Source organism: Hyla sarda, chromosome 4 (assembly GCF_029499605.1).
Source record: "Hyla sarda isolate aHylSar1 chromosome 4, aHylSar1.hap1, whole genome shotgun sequence".
NCBI lineage: Eukaryota > Metazoa > Chordata > Amphibia > Anura > Hylidae > Hyla > Hyla sarda.
Genome location: NC_079192.1, coordinates 25246319 through 25267601, shown reverse-complemented (window position 1 = coordinate 25267601; position 21283 = coordinate 25246319). Strand labels below are relative to the sequence as shown.

Sequence of the window (21283 nt, the reverse complement as noted above, 5' to 3'; positions counted from 1 at the left end):
ATATCGCAGCGCACCCGGTCAGCAGGTCTGACCGGGGCGCTGCGAATGAGAGAACGCTGTGAGCGCTCCGGGGAGGAGCGGGGACCCGGAGCGCTCTGCATAACAGTACCCCCCCCCCTTGGGTCTCCCCCTCTTTTTGGAGCCTGAGAACCTGAGGATAAGACTTTTGTCCAGGATGTTGTCCTCAGGTTCCCAGGATCTCTCTTCTGGGCCACAGCCCTCCCAATCCACCCAAAAATTTTTTTTTCCTCTGATCGTCTTGGAGGCCAGAATCACCTTCACGGAGAAGACGTCAGAAGAACCGGAAACAGGAGTGGGAGAAACAAGTTTGGGAGAGAAGCGGTTAATGATGAGTGGTTTAAGGAGAGAGACATGGAAGGCATTGGGAATACGAAGAGAAGGAGGAAGAAGGAGTTTGTAAGAGACAGGGTTAATCTGGCACAAGACTTTGAAAGGACCAAGATAGCGTAGTCCCAGTTTGTAACTGGGGACACGAAAGCGGACATATTTAGCGGAGAGCCATACCTTGTCTCCGGGAGCAAAAATGGGGGGAGTTCTTCTTTTCTTATCGGCAAATCTTTTCATCCGGGATGAAGCCTGTAAAAGAGAATTTTGGGTCTCTTTCCATATGGTGGAAAGATCACGAGTCACTTCATCCACAGCGGGCAAACCAGAGGGCAAGGGGGTAGGGAGGGGGGGAAGAGGGTGACGGCCGTACACCACGAAAAATGGGGACTTAGCAGAAGACTCTGAGATTCTGAAGTTGTATGAGAACTGATTAATTCTTTCTACTTGCCCATTGGATTGGGGATGATAAGAAGAAGAGAAGTTTAGTTTAATCTTGAGCTGTTTACAGAGGGCCCTCCAGAATTTAGACACGAATTGGACGCCTCTATCCGAGACGATCTGCGTGGGCAAACCGTGAAGACGAAAAATGTGTACAAAAAATTGTTTTGCCAACTGAGGCGCTGAAGGAAGACCAGGAAGAGGAATAAAATGTGCCATCTTGGAAAATCGATCAACGACCACCCAAACAACAGTGTTGCCACGGGATGGGGGTAAGTCTGTAATAAAGTCCATACCAATCTGTGACCAAGGCTGTTCGGGGACAGGCAGAGGATGAAGGAGACCAGCAGGCTTCTGGCGAGGAGTCTTATCCCGGGCACAGACAGTACAGGCCCGCACAAAATCAACAACATCCGTCTCCAGAGTCGGCCACCAATAAAAACGAGAGATGAGTTGCAAGGATTTTTTGATGCCCGCATGGCCTGCAAGGTGGGAGGAGTGTCCCCATTTGAGAATCCCGAGACGCTGGCGTGGAGAAATGAAGGTCTTCCCTGGAGGAGTTTGCCTGATGGAGGCTGGAGAAGTGGAGATCAGACAGTCAGGAGGAATGATGTGTTGCGGAGAGAGCTCTACTTCAGAGGCATCCGAGGAACGAGAGAGGGCATCGGCCCTAATGTTCTTGTCGGCAGGGCGAAAATGAATTTCAAAGTTAAAACGGGCAAAGAACAACGACCACCTGGCCTGGCGAGGGTTCAGCCGTTGGGCAGACTGGAGATAGGAGAGATTCTTGTGATCAGTGTATATGATAACTGGAAATTTTGATCCCTCCAGCAGATGCCTCCATTCCTCAAGCGCCAATTTAATGGCCAGTAGTTCTCGATCCCCGATGGAGTAGTTCCTCTCCGCCGGAGAAAAGGTCCTAGAAAAAAAACCACAAGTAACAGCATGCCCGGAAGAATTTTTTTGTAGAAGGACAGCTCCAGCTCCCACTGAGGAGGCATCTACCTCCAATAGAAAGGGTTTAGATGGGTCAAGTCTGGAGAGCACGGGAGCAGAAGAAAAGGCAGACTTGAGATGTTTAAATGCGTCTTCCGCTTGGGGAGACCAGGACTTGGGATTGGCATTTTTCATGGTTAAAGCCACGATAGGAGCCACAATAGTGGAAAAGTGTGGAATAAATTGTCTGTAATAATTGGCGAACCCCAAAAAACGTTGGATAGCACGGAGTCCGGAGGGGCGTGGCCAATCTAATACAGCAGCTAGCTTATCTGGGTCCATTTGTAGTCCCTGGCCAGAAACCAAGTACCCTAGGAAAGGAAGAGATTGACATTCAAAGAGACATTTCTCCATTTTGGCATAAAGTTGATTGTCTCGAAGTCTCTGAAGAACCATGCGGACATGCTGGCGGTGTTCTTCTAAGTTGGCAGAAAAAATCAGAATATCGTCCAGATAAACCACAACACAGGAATATAAGAGATCACGAAAAATTTCATTAACAAAGTCTTGGAAGACAGCAGGGGCGTTGCACAGGCCAAAGGGCATGACCAGATACTCAAAGTGTCCATCTCTGGTGTTAAATGCAGTCTTCCATTCGTCCCCCTCCCTGATGCGGATGAGATTATAAGCACCCCTTAAGTCCAGTTTGGTAAAGATGTGGGCACCTTGTAGGCGATCAAAGAGTTCCGAGATAAGAGGTAGGGGGTAGCGGTTCTTTACCGTGATTTTATTAAGTCCGCGGTAATCAATGCAAGGACGTAGGGAGCCATCTTTTTTGGACACAAAAAAAAATCCAGCTCCGGCAGGAGAGGAGGATTTGCGGATAAACCCCTTTTTTAAATTTTCCTGGATGTACTCTGACATGGCAAGAGTCTCTGGAGCAGACAGAGGATAGATTCTGCCCCGTGGTGGAGTAGTACCCGGGAGGAGGTCAATAGGAGGACAGTCATAAGGCCTGTGAGGAGGTAAAGTCTCAGCTTGCTTTTTGCAGAACACGTCAGCATAGTCCATATAAGCCTTAGGAAGACCGGTTACAGGGGGAACCACAGGGTCACGGCAGGGAGTACTGGGAACCGGTTTAAGACAGTCCTTGAGACAAGAAGTACCCCAATTCTTGATTTCTCCTGTGGACCAATCAAGGGTTGGGGAATGGCGTTGAAGCCACGGTAATCCAAGAAGAATTTCGGAAGTGCAGTTGGAGAGGACCAAAAATTCAATTTTTTCGTGATGAGGTCTGATGCACATTAGGAGAGGTTCCGTGCGGTAACGCACGGTACAGTCCAGTCTTTCATTGTTAACAGAATTGATGTAGAGGGGTCTGGCGAGACTGGTCACCGGGATGTTGAACCTGTTGATGAGAGAGGCCAAAATAAAATTTCCTGCAGATCCGGAATCCAAGAAGGCCATAGTAGAGAAGGAGAAGGTAGAAGAAGATATCCGCACAGGCACAGTAAGGCGTGGAGAAGCAGAGTTGACATCAAGAACTGTCTCACCTTTGTGCGGAGTCAGCGTACGTCTTTCCAGGCGGGGAGGACGGATAGGACAATCCTTCAAAAAGTGTTCGGTACCGGCACAGTACAGGCACAGATTCTCCATGCGGCGTCGTGTCCTCTCTTGAGGTGTCAAGCGAGACCGGTCAACTTGCATAGCCTCCACGGCGGGAGGCACAGGAACGGATTGCAGAGGACCAGAGGAGAGAGGAGCCGGGGAGAGAAAACGCCTCGTGCGAACAAAGTCCATATCCTGGCGGAGCTCCTGACGCCTTTCGGAAAAACGCATGTCAATGCGGGTGGCCAGATGAATAAGTTCATGCAGGTTAGCAGGAATTTCTCGTGCGGCCAGCACATCTTTAATGTTGCTGGATAGGCCTTTTTTAAAGGTCGCGCAGAGGGCCTCATTATTCCAGGATAATTCGGAGGCAAGAGTACGGAATTGGATGGCATACTCGCCAACAGAAGAATTACCCTGGACCAGGTTCAGCAGGGCAGTCTCAGCAGAAGAGGCTCGGGCAGGTTCCTCAAAGACACTTCGAATCTCCGTGAAGAAGGAGTGTACAGAGGCAGTGACGGGGTCATTGCGGTACCAGAGCGGTGTGGCCCATGACAGAGCTTTCCCAGACAGAAGGCTGACTACGAAGGCCACCTTAGACCTTTCAGTAGGAAACTGGTCCGACATCATCTCCAAGTGCAGGGAACATTGCGAAAGAAAGCCACGGCAAAACTTAGAGTCCCCATCAAATTTATCCAGCAAGGATAATCGTAGGCCGGAAGCGGCCACTCGCTGCGGAGGAGGTGCAGGAGCTGGCGGAGGAGATTGTTGCTGGAGTTGTGGTAGTAGCTGCTGTAGCATCACGGTCAGTTGAGACAGCTGGTGGCCTTGTTGCGCTATCTGTTGCGACTGCTGGGCGACCACCGTGGTGAGGTCGGTGACAACTGGCAGTGGGACTTCAGCGGGATCCATGGCCAGATCTACTGTCACGATTCGGCTGGGTGGAGGTGGATCCTCTGTGCCAGAGAGGGATTGGCGTGGACCATGCTGGTGGACCGGTTCTAAGTTGCTACTGGTATTCACCAGAGCCCGCCACAAAGCGGGATGGTCTTGCAGCGGCGGTAGCAACCAGGTCGTATCCACCAGCAACGGCTCAACCTCTCTGACTGCTGAAGATAGGCGCGGTACAAGGGAGTAGACAAGAGCAAGGTCGGACGTAGCAGAAGGTCAGGGCAGGCAGCAAGGATCGTAGTCAGGGGCAACGGCAGGAGGTCTGGAACACAGGCTAGGAACACACAAGGAAACGCTTTCACTGGCACAATGGCAACAAGATCCGGCGAGGGAGTGCAGGGGAAGTGAGGTATAAATAGAGAGTGCACAGGTCAGAATACTGATTAGGCCTGCTGCGCCAATCAGTGGCGCAGCGGCCCTTTAAATCGCAGAGACCCGGCGCGCGCGTCCTAAGGAGCGGGGCCGCGCGCGCCGGGACAACACAGACGGGGAACGGGTCAGGTACGGGAGCCGAGATGCGCATCGCGAGCGGGCGCGTCTCGCATCGCGAATCGCATCCCGGCTGGGAGTAATATCGCAGCGCACCCGGTCAGCAGGTCTGACCGGGGCGCTGCGAATGAGAGAACGCTGCGAGCGCTCCGGGGAGGAGCGGGGACCCGGAGCGCTCGGCGTAACAAGTGGTCAGATGTGCAAAAAACGCTCTGGTCCTTAAGGTCAAAATGGGCTTGGTCCTGAAGGGGTTAAAATATGCCCAAAATATCTAATCAAACACTCACACGCTTACCGAAAATGAACATAAGAAAAATAAATAAATAAATAAAATAGCACAACTTGGCTTGTCAAAATATAAACATAAAAGTTATCATTACCCGTCTATGACTCAAAACCATCCATACTTGGGAACATGCAACAAGAAAACTAAACAGAAAAGTAGCAAGCACACCTAAAAAAAAAAAAATAAATAAATAAAATAAAAAATAATTATTGTATGTTTTTTTACATTTTATTTTTTTATATATTTTTTAATTTATTTTTTACATTTTTTATATTTTTTTAATCTATATATATATATATATATATATATATATATATATTATTTTTTTTTCTCATATATTAAAATAAAAACTAAATAAATAAATAAATAATAAAAAAAAAAATATTACAAAATTTTTTTTTTTATTGTAATAATAATAATAAAAATAATCAAAATAATCATATCACACATACATTCACTTACAAAACGTCCAAATTAACTGGATCCTCTATCCGGGACTAATGAAAATACCAAAGAAAACATAAAACAGACCAAATAACTGAAATAAACAAAATAAACCACATATCAACACAACAACTGGTCCGGCTACCATAACGCTATAACATGAAACAATATGAAACAATATAGATATAACACAATATAGGTACAAAATTACTAAATTTACTATATAAATAAAATATAATATAAACAAAATATATGCACTACAGAAAACACCTACAAAATCAATAGAAAACCCTAGGAAAAACCCTACACTAAAACTGTACCCTCACCCACACCCTGGTCATCAGAGTTCCTACACTTCAAATTGTCCCTCACATATAGCTTCCCCTGAAAGCAGCGCCAGGCCAAGTCCCAAAACTTCTGGGGGATCCTTTTCATGTTTAAAAGGTACAACCCCACCCTCAGATCCCGACCTGGGCAGTCCCTGAGCGCCAGAGGCTTCTGAAAGTGGGTCAACAGAACCCGTTTGTCAAGGAACTGCCTTGACTGGGTCCTGATCTCCCACACTCCCAGACCCCACCGACGTATTGCCTTCAGAGTCGGGGTAGCGTAAGCCGGAAGATATCCATGGGGCGTACGGAGGTCCTTCACTTGCCCTCCTGTCTCCCATTCCTGGAAGAAAGGCCGAAACCATTCCCTGCAGGAGAGTACCCACGGAGAAGCCCTCTCTGACCAGAGGTTTGAGATGTTAGCTTTCAAGAAGGTGTTGGTTAAGAACACCACAGGGTTTACCATAGATAAACCCCCTAGTTTCCTCGTGCGGTACGTAACCTCCCTCTTGACTAGGTTCATCCTGTTTCCCCATAACAGTTGGAAAAACAGGCTGTAGATTCTAATGTAGTAAGCTTCTGGCAAGATACATACACTGCCCAGATAGATAAACAAGGGGAGCAGGTACGATTTGATCAGGTGTACCCTTTCCCTGAGGGTCATAGACAAACCCTTCCATTGGTCCACCTTCTGAGCGGCATCCTGGAGCTTACCATCCCAGTTTTTGGTTGGATAATCATCCTGGCCGAATATGATGCCCAAAACTTTTGCTGACTCTTGGGGCCCAGGAAGAGTGTCCGGGAGATCAAATGTGGGATCTCCCCCTCCCAGCCAGAGACTCTCACACTTATCCTGGTTGATCTTAGACCCAGATGCCTCCGAGTAGCGGTCCACTTCCAACATCACCACATCGACCTCCTCTCGCGAGGAGACAAAAATATTGACATCGTCAGCGTACCCCACCACTCTCTGGGCGACATCCAGCTCCGCCAGACTCATCCTGACTCCCGCCACAATCTACCCTCCGGACGAAGGGATCGATCGCAAACACGTATAAAAGCAGGCTCAAAGGACAACCCTGACGGACTCCGGACCCCACCTCAAAACAGCGGCCAGACCAACCGTTCACCAGTGGGAAACTCTCTGCCCCTGAATACAAGATCTTAAGCCAATTAACAAAAGTACTCGGTAAGCCATATCTCAGGAGGACGGACCAGAGGTAATCGTGGTTCACCCGATCAAACGCTTTGGCCTGATCCAGGGGACAGCAAGTACCCCTTCCAGAAACCCGCACTACTCCGCTCCACTGCCTCCCTGACACTAAGGACCGCACTTAAGGTGCTTCGGCCTGGAACAGAGCAGTGCTGAGCCCCCGAAAGGAGCCGGGGTGCAAACTTCACCAGCCGATTAAACAGTATCTTAGCCAGAAGCTTCCAGTCCGTATTGAGAAGCGCTATGGGCCTCCAATTCTCAATACGGCTGGGATCTTTACCCTTTGACAGAAGAATCAGGGCTGACCTCCTCATTGAATTCGGCAGAGTGCCCGAGGAGAGACACTCATTGAATACCTCAGTCAAGAGGGGAGCTAAAGACTCCTTAAAGGTCCTGTACCACTCAGATGTTAAGCCATCCGGACCTGGCGACTTCTTAGGGGCGAGCCCCTCGATCGCCAGTCTCACTTTCTCTTCCTTGATTTCTTCTGCCAAAACATCAAGAGAGGGGTCTACCCCTGGCTCAGGAATGGTTTCAGCCAGGAAAGCCGACATCTTGTCTTGATCTAGATCCTTCCTTCCCAAGAGGTGCGAGTAGAAGGATCTGACGACCTCCAAGATCCCTGATCTGGACCGATTCAGAGATCCTGTACTATCAATCAGTCCTGAAATGACTTTACTACTCACTGACATCTTACAGTTTGTGTAAGGGTCGGGCGAGCGGTACTTCCCGAAATCCCTCTCAAAAACCAAAGATGCATGCCTATCGTACTGACACCCCATCAGCAAGGATTTCACTCTGGAGATATCCTCATGGCTACCTCCATTCGAGACAAGAAGCTCGAGTTTCCTCCTCAGACCCTGATACAGGCGATACCTGTTCAGGGACCTGAGGCTCGAGAGCTGGCGGAAGAACCCCGCAACCCGCTTCTTGAATATCTCCCACCACTCTGACTTACTACTACATAGGCCCAGTAAAGGTACCTGACTCTGAAGAAAATCCTCAAAGGACTGTCTTATCTCCGCTTCCTCCAGGAGGGACGAATTCAGCTTATAATAACCTTTTCCCATCCGGGGGGTCTCTGAAACATTCAGGGAAAACAAAATCATACAGTGGTCGGAGAACTCCACCTCAACCACGGACACTGCGGAAGCTACGGCTTCCTCCTTTAAATAAAACCTATCTATCCTAGACCTGCGACTACCTTGATGATAGGTGAAACCCGTGTGGCCTGAGGGGCTCCGGATGTGGGCGTCCTCTAGGCGAGCTTCTCTAGCTATGCTAATCAGTGCCACACTGATAGAATTGGGTAGAGGAGACTCCATTTTTGTGTTCAAAGACTCCATTTTGTATGAAGACTTGATTATTCTCGGTCTAAGTGACTGCATTCTATCTTTCTTGTTTTTTTCTACATAACAAACTTTAAACTTTTGAACTAAAAGACGATGGGCATCTTATCTTCAAGAATGCAGACCCTCTTATCTTTTTCTACCCCAGATGTGTCCTTGAAACAATGGTTCATTATATTTGAGCTTAACCCCTTAATGACGCAGGACGTATATTTACGTCCTGCGCCGGCTCCCGCGATATGAAGCGGGATCGCGCCGCGATCCCGCATCATATCGCGTCGATCCCGGCGCTAATCAACGGCCGGGACCCGCGGCTAATACCACACATCGCCGATCGCGGCGATGTGCGGTATTAACCCTTTAGAAGCGGCGGTCAAAGCTGACCGCCGCTTCTAAAGTGAAAGTGAAAGTGACCCGGCTGCTCAGTCGGGCTGTTCGGGACTGCCGCGGTGAAATCGCGGCGTCCCGAACAGCTGATCGGACACCGGGAGGGCTCTTACCTGCCTCCCCGGTGTCCGATCGACGAATGACTGCTCCGTGCCTGAGATCCAGGCAGGAGCAGTCAAGCGCCGATAATGCTGATCACAGGCGTGTTAATGCACGCCAGTGATCAGCATAGGAGATCATTGTGTGCAGTGTTATAGGTCCCTATGGGACCTATAACACTGCAAAAAAAATGTAAAAAAAAGTGTTAATAAAGGTCATTTAACCCCTTCCCTAATAAAAGTTTGAATCACCCCCCTTTTCCCATAAAAAAAATAAAACAGTGTAAAAAAAATAAAAAATAAACATATGTGGTATCGCCGTGTGCGTAAATGTCCGAACTATAAAAATATATAATTAATTAAGCCGTACGGTCAATGGCGTACGCGCAAAAAAATTCCAAAGTCCAAAAAGCGTATTTTGGTCACTTTTTATACCATTAAAAAATGAATAAAAAGTGATCAAAAAGTCCGATCAAAACTAAAATCATACCGATAAAAACTTCAGATCACGGCGCAAAAAATGAGTCCTCATACCGCCCCGTACGTGGAAAAATAAAAAAGTTATAGGGGTCAGAAGATGACATTTTAAACGTATACATTTTCCTGCATGTAGTTATGATTTTTTCCAGAAGTGCGACAAAATCCAACCTATATAAGTAGGTATCATTTTAACCGTATGGACCTACAGAATAATGATAAGGTGTAATTTTTACCGAAATATGCACTGCTTAGAAACGAAAGCCCCCAAAATTTACAAAATGGCGTTTTTTTTCCGATTTTGTCGCACAATGATTTTTTTTTCCGTTTCGCCGTGCATTTTTGTCACTGCAAAGTAGAATTGGTGACGCAAAAAATAAGCCATAATATGGATTTTTAGGTGGAAAATTGAAAGGGTTATGTTTTTTAAAAGGTAAGGAGGAAAAAACGAAAGTGCAAAAACGGAAAAACCCTGAGTCCTTAAGGGGTTAAGCAATGTATATTTTGTATTTAACTTTCTTCTTACTATGTGAAAGATTTATGGTTTTCCTGTGTTTGTACAATGTAAAGCTTACTGAGCACGCCTTACTGAAAATGGGCTATATAAGAAAATACACTGCAAGAGGGCAGGCCAGTTCTGCCTTCAGCTTACAGAGACAACACATGTGTTTGTATCGTGATTTTGAATGGCAGGTAGTGTTGGAAGGAACGTTGGGTGACTGCAGCCCCATACAGGCTTTCCACACACAAATTGGGCATCTGCCGACAGAAGACGTCTCGGCCTTTGGGGTCGAACCTAACACACACTATCGCAAGTCAGCGGACCATTGGAGCCTCTCCTATCTTGGGACCTCGTGACATTATTGAAGTCCCCTCCAAAGATCACTTGCCGACTCGTAAAAAGAAAGGGCTTAATCCTCATAAAGAGATCTTTATGGCCCCGCTTAGTTTGCGGGGCGTAGATGTTAATGAGCCGGAGCTCTTGTCCCTTCATGAAGACATCTAAGATCAGGCACCTCCCCATTTCTAACTCAATAACCCGTCTGCATTCAACAGGAGCAGTAAAAAGGACCGCCACCCCACTATACGGCTCAGCCGCAAGAGACCAGTGGGAGGGACCGCGCCTCCACTCTCTTCTGGCTTTTACCAGGGAGGCTAGATCTGACAACCTGGTCTCTTGCAAAAAGAAAATGTCAGCTTCAACACGGCCGAGAAAATCAAAGGCTGCAAATCTAGCCGTATCTGATTTTATGCTGGCACAGTTAATGGATGCCAACGTCAGTGGGGTGAGTGCCGCCATCCTGGGTGATTGAGTTAGATGGCCTCACCCCTTAAACCTTCTTCCTCTCCTTCCCTCCACCCCCATCTGAATCGGAGGAAGACCCTTTGCCTCTTTTTAAACTCAGGGATATATCCATCCCAGGATCTTTACCTCCAGCATCTGGTGTTACCTCAGCCCCTGAGGAAACTGCCCCAGAGGAAGGAGGCTCGGCACCTCCTGGAGGCCGCACTGCCTCCGGACCCTCGAGAAGAGGAGGGGAGATGGTATCCCCAAGGGCCTCATATCGATTTGAAAGGACGATCAGAGGGTCAGAGACTGAGTTGTTCCTTCTATGGTTTGAGGCTACAACTGAAGAGGAGGACGGTGCTGCCTTACTCTTATCCTTCTTCTTCCTCCTCTTCATCTTTTCCTGGCCACCATTTACTGTCTGCCCCTCCTTCTCCTGCTCATCCACAGTTTCGGATTCAGAGGCATGACTGGAGGAAGGAGCATCTTGACCTTCTTCCCTACGCAGTCTCCCTATCTCCTCATCCAGTTCGGCCCCACCCAAAGCCTCAGAGTTATTCTGACCTCCTTCTGAGCCAGTGTCTGGAGTGGGACCCCGAGCCACCCCTGGCACCTGGGCATTCTCAAGGGCCCTCTCCAACCTGCGCTTCTCCTCTCGCCTCCGCATAGAGGGGGTCTTATGTTTTTCCTTCACTGGCTTTGGTGCCCCCTCTCCTCCACTAGTCCCCTCCCCCGCTGGGGCAACCGTTAGGCTCTCCCCAGCCGGGGCGGTCACAGTGTTAGAGAACGAGCGTGGACACCGGCTGAACGGGTGACCTAGGTCACCACACAAGTTACACCGAATCTGCCCACAGGTGGCCGCCAGAGGACCCACCCCACAGCAGAGGGCGCATATCTGCTGAGTGCAGTTGGCACTAAAGTGGTTTGGGTCGCCACACCTGTGACACAGCCTCGGCTGCCCCTGGTAGAAGATCTGAATCCTGTCGCGTCCCAGAAAGGCGGCCGAAGGGATGTGGGTGACCGTGTTCCCTGAACGCCTGAGACGAACGGAAAACGTCCAGGCCCCAGACCATATATTGTGCTCGTCAAAGTTCTTCCGGGGGACGTCCGTCACCTCCCCGTACCTGCCCAGCAAGGTCATAATGTCATAACAAGAAAGTGACTCGTTACGGGTCAAAACGGTCACTTTCTTTACCATACTCTGGCGAGATACCGCTTTTACAGCGAAATCTCGCCATCCGGGCTCGTCCTTCCGGCCTAACAAAGCTGACTTCAAACTCGGAGGAGCCGAAGGGGTGAATCAGGTCAAAGATGTCCCCAGCCCTGAAACCCATCTGGAAAAGAAGCTCCACCACCACCACGCATCTTCGCCTTTCCAGACCAAAAGGGCCACATTCCTGCGACCTACCTCCTGCCCGGGTGTCTGGAGGGACCATACGGCCTACCCATTCCTCTCTCGGAACGCTCCCAGACCATGTCTCTCCACCCAAAAAGACAGGTCCATCTCCTTTCCCTCTACCTGGAGCATCCTTTCTCCTCTCTTTAGTGCCTCCAGGAGGCACCGTTGCAACTGACCTTCACCAGATGCAGGAGGTAAAGATCCTACTGAACCCCCAGCCGCCACACTTGCATAACTGACGACCGGGGGGGGCAGCCGGACCAGACACCGTCCCTACATCCCCGCCTAGGCCACCTGTACTGCCACAAAAGCCACTCTTATTCCTACCATCCACACCACTACTACTACTCTCATTCACACCACTACTCCTCCCATCTGCACCACTACCACTCCTCTCATTCACACCACTACCACCCCTCCTCTTCACTCCACTATCACCACTTGTTACGCTGAGCGCTCCGGGTCCCTGCTCCTCCCCGAAGCGCTCGCGGCGTTTCTCTCCCTGCAGCGCCCCGGTCAGACCCACTGACCGGGAGCGCTGCACTGACATTGCCGGCGGGGATGCGATTCGCATAGCGGGACCCGCCCGCTCGCGAATCGCATCCCAAGTCACTTACCTGTCCCGGTCCCCGGCTGTCATGCTCTGGCGCGCGCGGCTCCGCTCTCTAGGGCGCGCGCGCGCCAGCTCTCTGAGATTTAAAGGGCCAGTGCACCAATGATGGTGCCTGGCCCAATCTTCCTGATTAGTTTCCACCTGTGCACTCCCTACTTATACCTCACTTCCCCTGCACTCCCTTGCCGGATCTTGTTGCCTTGTGCCTTGAGAAAGCTTCTCTGTGTTACCTCTACTGTGTTCTTGACCATCTGCTATCACCATTGACTACGAATCTAGCCGCCTGCCCCGACCTTCTGCTACGTCTGACCTTGCTCTTGTCTACTCCCTTGTACCGCGCTTATCTCAGCAGTCAGAGAGGTTGAGCCGTTGCCAGTGGATACGACCTGGTTGCTACCGCCGCTGCAAGACCATCCCGCTTTGCGGCGGGCTCTGGTGAATACCAGTAGCAACTTAGAACCGGTCCACTGACACGGTCCACGCCAATCCCTCTCTGGCACAGAGGATCCACCTCCAGCCTGCCGAATCGTGACAGTAGATCCGGCCATGGATCCCGCTGAGGTTCCCCTGCCAGTTGTCTCTGACCTCACCACGGTGGTCGCCCAGCAATCCCGACAGATCGCCCATCTAAGTCACCAGCTGTCGGAAGTGTCCACCATGGTACAGCAACTTCAGTCGCAGCTACAGCATCTGCAACAGCAGCTACCATCTCCTCCACCAGCTCCTGCACCTTCTCCGCAGCGAGTGGCCGCTCCTAACCTCCGCTTGTCCCTGCCGGACAAATTTGATGGGGACTCTAGACTCTGCCGCGGTTTTCTGTCGCAATGTTCCCTTCATTTGGAGATGTTGTCGGACCAATTTCCTACAGAACGGTCGAAGGTGGCTTTCGTGGTCAGTCTCCTCTCTGGGAAGGCTTTGTCTTGGGCCACACCGCTCTGGGACTGCGATGACCCTGTCACCGCCTCTGTACACTCCTTCTTCTCTGAGGTTCGCAGTGTCTTCGAGGAACCAGCCCGAGCTTCTTCTGCCGAGACTGCCCTGCTGAACCTGGTCCAGGGTAATTCTTCAGTAGGCGAGTACGCCATCCGATTTCGTACTCTCGCTTCCGAATTATCTTGGAACAACGAGGCTCTCTGCGCGACCTTTAAAAAAGGCCTATCCAGTAACATCAAAGATGTGCTGGCCGCACGAGAGATTCCTGCCAACCTGCATGAACTTATCCATTTGGCCACCCGCATTGACATGCGTTTTTCAGAAAGACACCAGGAACTCCGCCAGGAAAAAGACCTTAATCCCTGAGCACCTCTCTCTCGGTATCCCTTGCAATCTACCCCTGTGCCTCCCGCCGAGTAGATCAGTCTCGCCTGACTATTGAAGAGAGGTCTCGCCGTAGGGATAAAAATCTATGTCTGTACTGCGCTAGTACCGAACATTTCTTGGTGGATTGCCCGATTCGTCCTCCACGTCTGGAAAATGCACGCACGCAACCTGCTCATGTGGGTCTGGTGTCTCTGGGTACGGAGTCTGCTTCTCCATGTCTCACTGTGCCCGTACGGATTTCTCCTTCTGCCAACTCCTCCTTCTCTGCCGTGGCCGTCTTGGACTCTGGTTCTTCTGGAAATTTTATTCTGGCCTCGTTGCTTGATAGGTACTGCATCCCGGTAACCCGTCTCATCAAGCCGCTCTACATTGCTTCAGTCAATGGAGTCAAGTTGAACTGCACTGTGCGTTATCGCACAGTGCCTCTGCTTATGAACATTGGACCACATCTCGAAAAGATTGAATTTTTGGTTTTGCCCGGCTGCACATCTGAAGTCCTTCTCGGTCTGCCATGGCTCCAGCACCATTCTCCCACCCTTGACTGGACCACCGGGGAGATCGAGAATTGGGGTCCTGCTTGCCGCAAGAAATGCCTCACGTCTGCTCCCAGCCCCGTCTGTCGGGCCTCAGTGTCCCCTCCTGTGCCTGGTCTCCCCAAGGCCTATCAGGACTGTGCCAAGCCTCACCCTCTGCCCCCCCTCCACATTCCCACTCCTTCTGACCGGTCTGCCCAGGACTTCACTGTCCCCCAGAAGGAGACTCTACAATCGCTCCCAATGTCCTCGTCCCAGGTGGAGCGACATCCCGACAAAAAGAGGGGGAGACCTAAGGGGGGGGGGGGTACTGTTACGCTGAGCGCTCCGGGTCCCTGCTCCTCCCCGAAGCGCTCGCGGCGTTTCTCTCCCTGCAGCGCCCCGGTCAGACCCGCTGACCGGGAGCGCTGCACTGACATTGCCGGCGGGGATGCGATTCGCATAGCGGGACGCGCCCGCTCGCGAATCGCATCCCAAGTCACTTACCTGTCCCGGTCCCCGGCTGTCATGCTCTGGCGCGCGCGGCTCCGCTCTCTAGGGCGCGCGCGCGCCAGCTCTCTGAGATTTAAAGGGCCAGTGCACCAATGATGGTGCCTGGCCCAATCTTCCTGATTAGTTTCCACCTGTGCACTCCCTACTTATACCTCACTTCCCCTGCACTCCCTTGCCGGATCTTGTTGCCTTGTGCCTTGAGAAAGCTTCTCTGTGTTACCTCTTCTGTGTTCTTGACCATCTGCTATCACCATTGACTACGAATCTAGCCGCCTGCCCCGACCTTCTGCTACGTCTGACCTTGCTCTTGTCTACTCCCTTGTACCGCGCTTATCTCAGCAGTCAGAGAGGTTGAGCCATTGCCAGTGGATACGACCTGGTTGCTACCGCCGCTGCAAGACCATCCCGCTTTGCAACTTAGAACCGGTCAACTGACACGGTCCACGCCAATCCCTCTCTGGCACAGAGGATCCACCTCCAGCCTGCCGAATCGTGGCACCACTCTTATTCACTTCACTGCCACTCCTCCCAATCACTCCACTACCACTCCTCCCATCTGCACCACTACCACTCCTCTCATTCACTCCACTATCACCACTCTCATTCACACCACTACCCCTCCTCCCATCCACAACACTACCACTCCTCCCATCTACACCACTACCACTGCTCCCATCTACACCACTACCACTCCTCCCATCTGCACCACTACCACTCCTCCCATCTGCACCACTACCACTCCTCCCATCTGCACCACTACCACTCCTCCCATTTGCACCACTACCACTGCCACATACACCCCTCTCATCCACAGCACTACCACTCCCATCTTTCACACACCTTGTATTAACATTGCTTTTATTGACAGTATTTTTGGGATCAGCAGCTGCTTCACCCACTACCTCTGGGCTGGCCTGGACATGCTTTAGCTTGGCCTTTTTGTACATTCTCAGGTCACCGGCGGCTGCCATTGTCGGCGACGCGTACTCCTCCTCCATTTGAGATGTTACCGCCGACATCACCTCCCGAAGCTGAGGCTGCCCCTCCGGGCGCAACTTCACCCCTCCTCGTGCCACTGATGTGCAGGGACTCCCCTCTCTCACAGGGGAGATCCCTGCAGTGTCCGCGCCACACACTGTGCCCAACCGCACGGGCTCAGCAGCAGGTTCTGACACCTGGACGCTTCCCCCCCTCTCAGGGGAGTGCCCCACAGCACCGACACTACTAGCAGCACCCAGGGGACCGCCCCCCAAGCAGAAGATCTCACCACACACCTCAGGCGCCTGGACACTCCACCCCCTCTCAGGGAAGTGCCCCGCAGGGCTAGTTACAATGCCCACAATACTCGGGGAACCACTCCCCTTGCAAACTGCCGCATAACTATTGCCCACCATTAGCCCGTCCTGCTCTTCCCTACCAGCAGGACGCGTGACTGTAGCACCTGCGGCCATGTTGGATGCAGCACTGTACCCCCCGTGCTGGTCCCGTTCCACAGCAGAAGCGGGATCTGGCAGGGTGGGAGGCCCAGCTGCCTGAATCAACTTTTCAGGTGGCCCAGACTGCTGGATTGGAGAGAAAACAAACTTTATCTGCTCCTCAGCATTTTTCTTCTTCTTCTTTTTTTTCCTCTTCCTCCCCTCAGGGCCCAGGTCCTGGCCAAAACTGCAATTTTCCAGACGGGTGGGTGTCTCCTGCATCACTATGGCCCGCAGGAGCCCCCCACAGACCAGTCCACTGTCACCGCCATCACTACTGTCACTTTCCTCAGAGGTGGCTGGTAAGGCGACTTGGGCAGGGTTGATGTAATCTGCACTCGGGGTGACAGAGGTCTTAGGGGTATATGTGGTATCACACACATCCCCCTCACTCTAATCTCCCTCACTGCCGCCATCTCCCTCACCACCTTCCTCCATCTTCTCCTCCGTGACACGCAAGCACTCTTCCTCCCCCTGACTATCCTCTTCCTCCTTCACAGGGGTACGCATGGTTTTATAGCGGTCTTCATTCTTTAATTTTTCTTTAAACATGCCTGCACCCTCTACAATCAGCATTCGGGCTCTCACCACCTCCTGCTCCTCTGCCTTCAGCTGACACACCCTGGCAGCGAACCTTGCCCTCATGGCCTTGGCAGAGTTATCTGTTTGGTAGCGAGCAAACTTCAGGTCTTCCCTTATGATTTTCAGCTTTTTTCCCAGCTACTCATATTCTACTAGATTTGCCTGCATGCGGGAACCGAAAGTAGCTAGCGACTCCCAGGGACCATTCACCCCCCATTGCTGGGGTTCCATAGTATCAGACACAGTCCCCGAAGACATAACCATAAGCTTCTTACCGGACGCCTTGCGGTTTCCAGCGACGGACGGGGGAGTGGGCTCCACATTACTGCGGAGCCTGCTGGATCTTCTCACCCTGTCCTGGGAATCGGCCGTAGCTCTCTCACTCCCACCCCCCTCCGGCCTAGATCGAGGGGTGGAAGTCTGGGGCTCCATAGCAGGAGGCTCTCCCAAGGAAGCTGCCACCCTCCTGGGGAAAAGGCTGTAGGAAACACTGCTTCAATCCTCTCTCTCTGGAAAACTCTAGAAGTCAGACACACCCAACAGCTGCTGTGTTCCACAGGAAGTGCTCTCTGCTGACACCTCTGTCCATGTCAGGAACTGTCCGGAGTAGGAGAAGTTTACTATGGAGATTTGCTACTACTCACAGAGAGCACTGTAGTCAGACCGAAAAGAACTATACAACTTCCTCTGTAGCATACGGCAGCTGATAAGTACTGTAAGGATTAAGATTTTTAAGAAGTAATTTACAAATCTGTTTAACTTTCTGGCACCAGTTGATTAAAAAAAATAAAATAAAATAATGTTTTCCCCCGGAGTACCCCTTTTACGTAACACCTGTAAATTCTGCACTACGAATATCAGCAGCCACTGAAGAGAGAGGTCATCCAACAACTGAAGTCCCAAAAAAATCTGCCACTAAATCCCTCAAGCAACCGTTCAGCCCCAGTCCAGAACCATCTGACTGGACCACAGGGACCAGTGTGGAGGAGAACAGTGTCCAGGCTGTAAAACAGAAGAACACCGGAGCAGCCAGATACACTGACAATAAGGATGAGCCTCATACTTCTACCGAAGCTGCAGAGTTATAGGGGAACTGTAAAAATGAAAGTACTACAACCCCCAGTGTGGTCCGTCTATGCCCCCCTAAGGGTCAGGGTTGGAGGAGGCACAGGTTGAACAGACACACTACAATGGGAGTTGTAGTACTGTAGTTGTTAAAGAAAAAAAAATGTTTTCATCAGGTTGCCCATAGCAACCAATCAGATTGCTTCTTTTATTCTTGAGAAGACCTCTGAAAAATAAAAGAAGTAATCTGATTGGTTGCTAAGAGCAACTGGACAACATTTCCTCTCCACAGGTACATTTCCCCGATTGTCTTCATATTTAGGATGAGAATCTACTGACAAAGTGAGTAGCCAACCATTTCTGGGCATAAAACTCTGTAAGAGACAGCAGTCTGGGGTCGTCTGTGGTGGACATGAAGGAAGGGGGGGGGGGTCCAGGGAAATTGAGATTTGACGTCTGCAGCGAGCGCTTCTCACTGAGCAACGGGTCTCATCCCAGTTATTGCAGGGGGACCCCCCACGATCAGCTACTTATCCCATAACCCATGGATAGGGGATAAGTTAATTTTTGCCATAGTTCTCCTTTAATTGGCCAGAACACACCCAAAATCGGTCCCAGCCAAATATTGCTTCATGTCCTGTAATTTCTCCCAGCTGTTCTTTTTCTACCTGCTTGTAAGGCATGCCTACACTCTCTAATTCCTTAAAGTGGTACTCCGCCCCTAGATATCTTATCCCCTACCTTAAGGATAGGACAAAAGATGACTGATCACTGGGACTCCCGCGATCTTCATGTAGCACCCGGCGTTCCAAATAATATATTTAGAACTCTGGGTTCTCGTGATGCGGGTCGTGACCTCACGCCACGCCCTTTCCATTTATGTCTATGGGAGGTGGTGTGATGTCACAAGAAGGTGTGGCATGATGTCACGAATCCCACCACAGGAACCAGTGATCTAAACATACTATTTAGAATTTTGGTTGCTGCATGGAGATTGCTGGGGTCCCAGCAGCAGGATCCCATTGATCAGACATCTTATCCCCTATCCTTTACATAGGGGATAAGATATCTAGAGGCAGAGTACCCCTTTAAGGGACAGTTCATGTACCCAAAAGTTGATCCTTTGCAACCGTATGACCCCTAGCAAGTTCCCTGCATGAGTCCCATTCATCAGAAAAAGGCTTGTGCATGGAACTTGCTGGGTGTTGTACGTTTGCCTCATAAACTGCACCACCCAGCACCAGTTACCTCTCTCCGCACCGCATTATGCAGATCGTGCAGGAGAGCAGCTTTGGTCATCCATGTTTTGCTAACTCTATTTTCACACACAGAAATAAATAAATGAGTCGAACAAGTCAAAGAACAGTTTAAAAAAAGGGGAACTTTATTTATAATTTATTAAAATGTTTGTGTAGGGGATTTTTTGTAACCTCCCATCACTCACAAAGAGCGTACAGTAACTAATACTCAGGACAGGAAAAACCTCCAGAGGGGAGGAAACCTGTAGGGAATCCATGGCTACTGTATGGCCCTTCCTCTGGGCATACTAAAGGAGGTTACCTCTAGAATTTGGGCAAATGTTTCTGTGTATGTGCATGATTCCTAGGCCTGTGCCTTCATCCAACGTCTTGCTGTAGGTCCCGAAATGCTACTTCATGTCCTGGAAATAGTGCATCTAAGATAGGGGACAAAAAAGATAGATTATTTACATGTTTATCATAGAAATACACATGGAACTGCACTAAAGACCTTTTGGACAAAACAATGTAACACTTACCAGTCACAGTCATGTGCATGACTTTGCATTCCCGTGTCCCTACACAGTGTCCAGCACCGGCCCCTCACTGATGAACAGGACCAGTGTTATTTCTGGGGCTATGCCTTCATCCAACGTCTTGCTGTAGGTCCGGAAATGCTACTCCATGTCCTGGAGATACTGCATCTAAGATAAGAAAAAAAAGATAAATTATTTACATGTTTATCATAGAAATACACATGGAACTGCACTAAAGATCTTTTGGACACAACAATGTAACACTTACCAGTCACAGTCATGTGTATGACTTTGCATTCCCGCGTCCCTACACAGTATCCAGCACCGGCCCCTCACTGATGGAGAATGAACAGGAGCCGTGTTATTTCTGCTCATTGCTGCTCTTTGGTGGACAATGGTTATGACATCACATGTGTGACACGCTGTTACCTCCTGGGAGTTCTATTTCAGTAGTGCTGCTCTCTGATTGGCTGAAAATCAAAAAAGCTTTCTAATATATTCTGTATGACTGTTATCTAAGGTTTTTGACAATTTTTATTAAAATGGCGCCACTCCCTGTGGGTGCGTTATATTTGTTTCTCCTAACCAGACATTCTGTATATGTAATATCATTTGGTAGCCCCAACAGCCTGGGCCCATAGGTTTCTTACATAGATCAATGCTACTCCGGTAGGCTCAATGAGCAGCGCTGGCCGCCGGGACGTCTGACGAGTGACGTCCCTGACGTTGCGGTCTGGAGCGAAGGATGTCACTAGTCAGACGTCCCAGCAGCCATTGATTTAAAGTGGTCGTGGCTCATGCTGCCAGTTCAAGATCAGACACCATGGCCCTAGATTGACATACTGCAACACCGATCTCCTGTGGCTGCCCGCCTGTTGCAAAACTACAACTCTCAGCCTTCGGCTGTCAGGGCATCCTGGGAGTTGTAGCTTTGCAATAGCTGGACAGACGTCTGTCGAAAGCGGGGAAAAAGCACCAAAAATAAAGCAATGTGGGCTTTGAAAAACACCATTTATATGTTGTTTTTAATCACAGCCTAAGCCTAGGAACAAATACAATTCTTGGGGGGGGGGGGGGGGGGGGGTGGTGTCTTAGAGATTTATCAAAACCAGGGAAGAGGGAAAGTGGACCAGTTGCCCATAGCAACCAATCTGGTAATTTCTTTAATTTTCAAAAGACCTCTGAAAAGTGAAAGAAGCGATCTGATTGGTTGCTATGGGCAACTGGTCCACTTGACCTCTGCACAGGTTTTCATACATCTGTCCCAATGTGTATTATTATTATCATCATCATCATCATCATCATCATCATCATCATCATCATTATCATTATTATTATTATTATTATTATTATTATTATAGGAAATGTTTTTTCTTTGGTGTTTTTTTTCCT

At 50.0% G+C, this 21283-nt stretch overlaps 1 long non-coding RNA gene across 1 annotated transcript; it reads right to left on the bottom strand.

The window, feature by feature from the left end:
- Nucleotides 1-19478: 19478 nt before the first annotated feature.
- On the bottom strand, nucleotides 19479-20236 carry LOC130367650 (uncharacterized). Its single transcript, XR_008892134.1, has 3 exons — nucleotides 20160-20236; nucleotides 19895-20059; nucleotides 19479-19792 (listed from the first exon to the last, which is right to left on the bottom strand). It is a non-coding gene; the product is annotated as an uncharacterized LOC130367650 (long non-coding RNA).
- Between the last annotated feature and the right edge of the window lie 1047 nt (nucleotides 20237-21283).